This window comes from Chrysochloris asiatica, unplaced genomic scaffold (genome assembly GCF_000296735.1).
Source record: "Chrysochloris asiatica unplaced genomic scaffold, ChrAsi1.0 scaffold00177, whole genome shotgun sequence".
Lineage (NCBI taxonomy): Eukaryota > Metazoa > Chordata > Mammalia > Afrosoricida > Chrysochloridae > Chrysochloris > Chrysochloris asiatica.
The window spans coordinates 2,788,479-2,797,279 of NW_006408695.1; the positions used below are offsets into that span (position 1 = coordinate 2,788,479).

Consider the following 8,801-nt stretch of genomic DNA (forward strand, 5'->3'; position numbering starts at 1 on the left):
ATACATATTAATGCAAATATATCTAATAAATCTGGGTAGTTTTTAATGATATTTTAAACACACTTTCACAATTAAAAATCAAAAGTTAAAGCCGTGTACCATTTTCCTAAGCCAACCAATGATACCACTGGAAAACCAGTTTACTTAGCACTACAGACTTGACAGCCAGCATGCTTTGGTAGAAAAAAAAGGTTTTCAATTGAGAAGAGATCAGATTGTGAATAGATTATGAGATATCTCTTTTTACCATACAAAATCTAAATATTTGGTTGTGGGTGGGGTGAGAGGTGTGATAAATAGCACAAGCAATTTTCATAACTTGTTCAGAATCTCCTGACTTTCCACATGTATTGTGTACTCCTGCTTAACTGTGAAACAGCCACATAACTCGATATGCAGACAATGATCTAAAAACCAGTTATTATTTAGTGAGAATCCTCAGATTCTCACTAAGCATGTTCAGACACATTGTGATAACTAATAAAGATTAATTCATGGTTTAATGCAATGACATGCTAAAGAGGTCATGATACAACACACTCCTTTTTGTAAATAGCTTCAATAGTAATGTGGGAGATATTATGATGCATCAAGATTTGGAAAACTATGCATGGGTGAGTGTTTCAAATCCCTATACATGATACTCACTTTATGAGGAATTCTTATGCAGAAAGCATTTGATTTCTGGGCTCTATTAGCATCTCACAGGGCAAGGTCATCTGAAAGGTGGTTGAAAAGATTTCTTTGCTTTTACTCCCTCTGGTGGCCAAATCTGGAAACCCTTAATATTTGAACGCAACCAAAACCCAGTGCTTTTCAGTCTCTTCTGACTTATAAAGACCCAGTAGTGGTTACGAATCGGGGCTGCTGTCCTCAAAGTCGGCAGTTCGAAACTGCCAGCGGTTCCATGGGAGAAAGATGAGACGTTCTGCTCCCATAAAGATTTATAGCCTCGTATACCCTGTGCAGGGTCACTATGAATCGGAACCGACTCCACGGTACTTAACAACAAGGTTGAAGACAGGATACAATTGCCCCACATTGTTTCCAAGGCTATAATCTTTATGAAGGAGTTCTGGTGTGGCACTGTAGGATAAGCAATGGACTGTGAACCACAAGGTCGACAGTTCAAACCCATCAGCCGCTCTGTGGGAGAAAGAGGCTTTCTGCTCCCATAAAGATGTACAGCCTCAGAAACCAACTGACCAGCACTTAAGGAGTCCTGGTGTGGCGCTGCAGGATAATGCGCTGGACTGCAAGGTCTGTTTGAACTGCAAGGTCAGCGATTCAAACTCACCAGTAGGTCCTAGGAAACCCTACATAGGGTCACTATGAGTCAGAACTGACTCCAGGGAATTTAACAACAATAACAATGAAGCTAAGACAAGTGCATTTCTGAGAGAGCCTGTCTGCAGCCATTCACTAATCTCAGAGTCATGTTTAATTCAACATGTTGCATAAATAAACCCATGCATGTATGAAGTAAGGAACCCTAATGACACAGTAGATTAAGTTTGGGCTGCTAATCAAAATGGTCAGTGGTTCAAACCCACCAGCTACTCCTTGAGAGAAAGATGAAAGATGAGACCGTCTGCTTCTATAAAGAGTGACGGCCTTAGAAAGCTCTATCAAAAGTTCTACTGTCCTATGGGCTCGCTATGAGATGGAATCAGCTTGATTGGAGTGGGTTTAGGTCTTGACATTGCATTTTATATGAAATGAAAGCTTACTAGCAATACTAGGCTTGCCATCATGTAATTGTAACAAAACTGCAAAATTCTTAATAAAAAAAAAAAAAAAAGTATGAGATATAAGCATTAAGAACTCATTCTCTCCTGAAAATAAAAGGAAAACAGATTTAGAGAGAGAGAGTCCTGGTGTGGCTCTGCAGGATAATGTTCTGGACTGCAAGGTTTGTTTGAATAGCAAGGTTGGCAGTTCAAACTCACCAACTGCTCACTGGGAACACTATACAGAGTCATTGTGATTCGGGATCGATTTATCGATATATGTATGTGTGTGTGTGTGTATTCTAACAGCCTCAATTCCGATTAGATTTGTCTTTCAAAGTAAGTTTTACTTCAGGTTAATGCACAATATGAAGTCCTAGTGTGGCATTGTAGGATAAAGCACTGGACCACAAGGTTGGTTTTAACCACGAGGTCAGTGGTTCAAACTCACCTGCGGTGCCTCGAAAACCCCGTAAAGAGTTGCTATGAGTCAGAACCAACTTGATGGAACTTCACAACAACAGCAATGCATTTTTTTAAAAACACATCCTATAGCTGTGGGTTAATGCGCCAGACTGCAAAGCCATTTAAACTGCAAGGTCGGCCATTCAAGTCAACAGCTGCTCCTCAGAAACTCTATAGAGGGTCACTATGGGTCGGGACCAACTCGACAGTACTTTACAATAACAACAACATAGATAATTAATTTTTTCAGGTTAGTCAGTTCTTACCTCCTTCCCATAAGGAGCCCTGGTAGCATAGTGGGTTATGAATTGGGCCTGTAACATCAAGGCCAGCAGTTCAAATCAGCCAGTCAGTTCATAGGAGAAACATGAGGCTTTCTGCTCCCGTCACGATTTACAGCCAGCCTCGGAAACCCTATGCAGGGTTGCTGTGAGTCAGAACCAACTCAATATATGCACCAACACTACTTCCTTTCATACATGCACACACACATACATGCACATACATATATGCTGTCTTAATAACAGAAACAAAGTTGATAGTTTTCTTTTTATCCTGATTTAATTCTGGAGGGGCAAATGTAGCACAGGAATGACCCAGCTTGGGACCACACAAGGAAATAATCTCAGCTTTTTGCTTTGGAAAACTCTAGGCAATTATATAACTAATTGAATGTTGGCTGAAAATTTACGTTTATTAAAGACAAGTACAGAGAAAAAAGGCTTCTCTGACTCAACTGTAAATCATCAGTCAGATGGAAATATTTTTCCTATTTGGAAGATATACTTAGATTTTTGTCAACAGCAGCATTTATTTGTGAAATATGGGGATTGAGGGTTTTTGATTTTCTGTGCAAGTTGGAAGAAGATAAAATTTAATGAGCTCCATTTGCTTCATGAAACTCTAAATCCTGTCTGAAAGGGGATGTATTCCTAAAGTACGTTTACAATCATTTATCTAAACTTCAGATTATATTTTCCCATAGGAACAATTTCATAAATAGAAACCGCCTCACTAACCAAACCAATACCAAATCACTATGGTCGAATCGATTTCTACTCTTAACAACTTTGTAGGACAGAATAGAACTGCTCCGCAGAGTTTTCAAGACTGTAATGTTTATAGAAGGAGTCCTGGTGTGGCACTGTAGGATAAGCACAGGACTGTTAATCACAAGGTCGGCAGTTCACATTCACCAGCCAATCCTCAGAAATCTCTTACAAAGGCTCTATAAATTGGAACTGACTTGACACTTGACAAAAATGGCAACAGTTTTTATGGAAGCAGATGCCACATAGTTCTCTTGTGGATTGGCTGGTGAGCTCAAACCATCAGCCTTTCCGTTAGCACTAAGAACTTTAGCCATTGTACCAGCAGAACCCCTGACTGACTCAGTAAACAAAAACAAAAAAACTCACTGCCATCTGTCATTCTGACTCGTAGTGATTTTATATAATGGTTACTGAAGCCGACAGCCTCACCTTTCTCCTGTGAAATGCAGTTTTAGCAGGCTGGCATCCCAGGTTTATTCCTCCATGTCCCTGATATTCAACATGTATTGCTCCTCATTGGATAAGATTAGTCCTAGAGACCCTTGTGAACTAACTCACAGGTCTATAACCAATCCTTAACCTGATGTGTTTCAGGCAGCAGATGTTTTCTTCTGTTTAACTTTTCCAAAGTCCTTTATGTTCAAAACTACTTTCAATACTTTTAATTCCATCAGAAAGAACATTTTAAATTGTCCCCAAACCTGTTTTTTAACACACTTAATATGTTGAAAGATGTTTTTACAAAGACATAATTAAAGCAATGGCAACCATTAGTGGTTAAGTCAGCTCTGACCAACATCAAGAAATGAGCAGCCCAAAAAACTTGAAACACCATGTACTAGGAAGGCTTTTTTGTCCATTTCGTAATCTTTCAGGGAGTCTTGAGGTAGTGTGGACAGTTAACCACTCAACTACTGGCTGAAATGGTAGTGGTTCAAACCTACCCAGAGGCCCCTGGGTATCTGCTTCAGAAAGTACACAGTCTTGAAAACCCTGTGGTGCTCAGTCAGTGCTACGCTTCACATGTGGAGTCGCCATGGGTTGGAACTGACTTGACAGAAACTAACAACAACATATGGAAACGCAACAAAATGATTTTTTTTTCAGATTGATAATAATGAGGGGAGCTGTGGCTAGTAAAGCTAGAAAAGTTATGTTGGTAAAACTGCTAACGAAAAGCAGGTCTATTTAGCAAAGGCAAATGACTCTCAATTATTGTTAATAGGAAAATAATCAGAAGACGAGCTCTTTGCTCCTGAGCCCCCACATACACAACTCACACATACACACACACACACACACACACACACACACCTGACTCACACTTCCTCAGGTCTCAATTTTTTTTTTTTTTTTTACTTCTTCCCCTGCCCTTGCCCTTCCATGTGTAGGTCATGCCTTCAGGAAATACCCATGTTAAGTAGCTTCCAGGGACTTCCACAAATTTTCCAAAATTTCCAGTGAAAAACATAATCACCTCATTGTATTCATAAGGAAACCAAAGATTCTTCTAATAGGCATATATCTGCTCAAGTCATTTCTGAAAATAGCTAAAATAAAACTTGTCTTAATAAACAGTAGAATGACTAGAATCACTTTTTTGCTTTGACTTTACTTTTCAATCTCTGTCTAGACTGAGTAGACTTTTGCTATATTTCAAGTAAGAAAAATGAACTATACACGCATCAGACTTTAAATGTTTTTTCTAAAGATAGTGGCAAAGTCCCTGAAATCCAGTTGCTTAAGCTCATTCCACTAAGGGAGGCTACTCTTTTGATCTAATTCCCTGGTTCAATGACCCCAGCAGTATCTCCTTTCCCTTGGCTACACTCTTTTTCCGAAGTATTAGCAGACAACTCCACTTCAGCGATCACAAGAATGGAAGTATTGTGTCAGTGACCTCAGAGCCCCTGGTGGCCCTGGAATGGTCAGCTCAAGGGGGACTGTGTTCTCAGGAAGGGAGGCTTTAAAGTAATGGCTGAGTGAACACTCACTAGAAACTGATGTATCATCTGAAATGAGGTTTTTTTGTGTTTTACTTTTAAATTTTAATCCATATATAGTTTATTATAATTGCTAGGTCCTGAAATTGTGTATTGCATAACTCATTTCACATACTTACTTGAAATGCCATCCTTATTTTTTTGTTTTGTTGCTCTGTATTCACCTGTGTCATAAGAATGTCCAAAGAGGGCTTGAATTTAGTTTAGTGCCTTATCTTTATAGAAAGCCTGGAAGTGGTGGTGGTTATGTGCCGTGGAGTCGGTTCCGACTCATAGTGAACTTTTATAGGATTTCTGAGGCTGTAAATCTTTACAGAAGCAGAGAGCCTCATCTTTCTCCCACGAATAACTCGTAGTTCCAAACTGCTGACCATGATATCAGCAGCCTGACTCGTAACCACTACACTACCAAAGCACTTTATAGAAGCCTAGTTAATTGAATTATATAAACTAGCCATGACAGGAGTCCTGGTATGGCACTGTAGGATAAGCACTGGACCTCAAGGTTGATTTGAACCTCAAGATCGGCAGTTCAAACTCACCAGGCGCTCCTCAGAAACTCTATACAGGATTGCTATGAATAGGAACTGAGTAAATGGGACTTAACAACAAGCCATGACAGGAGGGGAAGCATTTAAAATTTCACATATTAGTATCTATTTCCACTACTCCTCTGTCCGCTTGTTTTATTGGTATGACTTTCATGTTGTGTTGATCCTGGAAGCTCTGCCACTGGTATTAAAAATATCACCAGATTCACCCATGGTGGACAGGTTTTAGCAGAGCTTCCAGACTAAGCTAGATTAGGAAGAAAGAGAGGCAGACTGCTTCTAAAAGTTTGGCCATGGAAAACCTTATGAATAGCAGTAGAACATTGTCAGATATACTTCCAGTTAATGAAAATATTGTGAACACTAGAATATTGTCAGATATCGTGTTGTAAGATGAATCCCCTCAGATTGGAAAGCACTGAAAATCTGACTGGGGAAGAGCCATCTCCTTACAGTACAGTTGACTGTGATGGTGCGAATGGAGTATAGCTTTTGGGACCTTCATTTGCTGATGGAGCACAACTCATTATGAGGAGAAACAGCTGCAAACATCAATTAATAATTGGAACATGGATTGCATGAAGTACAAATCTAGGAAAATTGGAAGAGAATCCATATTTGTGCCCATTCCAAAAAGGATGACCCAATCAAATGCAGAAATAATTGAATAATATCATTAATATCACCTGCAGATAAAATTGTGCTGAAGATAATTCAAAACAGCTGCAGCAGAACATAGCCACAGAACTGCAAGAAATTCCAGCCAGATTTAGAAGAGGACTAGGGATATCATTGTTAACATCAGCTTGGCAAAAAGCAGAGATCAGAAACGTGTACTTGTGCTTTATTGACAATGCAAAGGCTTTTTCAACTGTGTGGATCATGACAGGCTATGTTTAACATTGTGAAAAATAGGTATTCCAGAAAACTTAATTATGCTCATGAGGAACCTATACTTAGACCAAGAAGCAGTCATTTGAACAGAACAAGGGAATACTGAATGGTTTAAAATCAGGAAAGTTGTGCGTCAGTGTTGTGTGTGTGTGTGTTTACCATACTTAATCTATATGCTGAGCAAATAACCAAGAAACTGGATTATATGAAGAAGAATGTGACAATAGGATTGGAGTAAGACTCATAAACAAGGAGCTCTGGTAGCATAGTGATTACGAATCAGGCTGCGAACTGCAAGGTCAGCAGTTCAAAACTACCAGCTGTTTCGTGGGACAAAGATAAGGCTTTCTGCTCCTGTCAAGATTTACAGCTTTGGAAACCCTGTACAGGGTCGCTATGAGTCAGAACTGACTCCATGGCACATAACAACAACAACAATAAGACTCATAAACAGCCTGCGATATGCTTCCTGGAAATTAAGAGGACTTAAAATACTTACTGATGAAGATCAAAGACCACAACCTTCAGTATGTGTTGCATCTCTATATAAGGAATGCAAAAATCCTCACCAATGAACCAATAAATAACCCCATTTTAGGTAGCCAGTGTCTAAGTTGCCTGTCCCTTTCAACCTGTGTGTTGAGGGGGTAGGCTTGATCGTGAAGATTTCTTCCCTCTCAGTTGGTATTTTGAGCAACTACATACATAAACAAAGGTCAAGTTCATCAAATTGTAGTAATGTACATTTGCTTCCTGTAACAAACTTTTTTTTATTTTCCTCTAGTTGAGTTCTGATTATCAAACCATCCAAGCCAGGTCAAATGGGTACTATCTGCAAGTTTGGATGTTCTTGCATACCTTCTCCCACTTCATGTCAGCTGGAAGCTTTACTCTCAGCTCTAGCCCCCAGTGACTAGGTCAATGTCCATGGGCTCAGGAGTTCCCAAAGATCCCTAAATGTTGAAACAGCCAGCCTTCCTGTTGTCTCTCTCAGCTCAAGGTCGACAGGAGTCTATGGAACATGGTCAAAATCAGCCCTTGCCTTCATTAGTGCCTTTCCCCCACTTCTTCTCAAAAGTAGACCAGCCCCGACCAGCAAGTTTACAAGCCTGCTTGTGTATTCCCTTTGAGTTTCAGTCTTGGAAACACACTTTAAAGTGTTCAAGAGCAAAGCTGTCAGTGTAAGGACAAAGGTGCACCTGATCCAAGCCATAATATTTTCAGTAGTCCCAGATACATGTGAAAGTTGAACAGGGAATATGGAAGACCATAGGAGAATTGATGCATTTGAGTTATAGTGTTGAAGAATAATATTGAAATTACCATGGCCTTCCAGAAGAACAAACAAATCTGTCTTAAAAGAAATACAGCCAGAATGGTCCTTAAAAAGTCAGGATGGTGAGAGAACAAACAAGATGGCGGATCAGGTGGACGTCTAGCAGAGAGCTCCGCCAACAACAACAGGTATTCTACCTGACCAAGCAGGCTCAGGGGATGGTCCCAGAACTCTGAACCACATATAAAAGAATACTTAGAAGGTTGGAAGGCTCACAGCTTGGGGAATTTGTGGCAGAAGCAAGAAATCTATTGTTTTCTAGTCCAGGATGCTAGGCTGCTCCAGGAGCCGCCATCTTGGGTGAGACCACATGGAGGAAAGATCCGGGCGGCCACAGACGCCTGGTGGAACCACTGAGATAAAGGTGTGGACATTCTTCTCTTTTGGTAGCTGTTCATTGGTCCCTTGCTGTCTGCGCACCTTCATTCTGGTGACTATAGGGTGCATGAGCTAGAGGGCACCCCAGCCCCACCCTCGTAGGGTTCTATTACGCATGCTCACAGATCTCCTCGAAATTTAAAGAGACAGTTTCCAATTAAAACCAAATGGCCACAGCCAGCCCTGAACTGTTCCCAACTAGAAACAAGTCCTGAACGGGGATTGTGGAGTGGGACAAGCAGACAAAAGAGGAAATACGCCGAAAATTAAATCCTAAGTTACATCAAAACGACCAGCAGTGGTATCTTGAAACTTCTCAGGAAGAAGAGTGAAAAGGGAAGCCCATTTCCTGATCACATCTACCTGGAGGCATTCAGAAAGCATAAAAAAAC

At 40.3% G+C, this 8,801-nt stretch overlaps 1 protein-coding gene across 1 annotated transcript in view; it reads left to right on the top strand.

Moving 5' to 3' along the window:
- LEPREL1 (leprecan-like 1) overlaps window positions 1–8,801 on the top strand; it is a 52,320-nt gene that overhangs the window by 33,362 nt on the left and 10,157 nt on the right. The gene's annotated exons all lie outside the window — the stretch shown is intronic.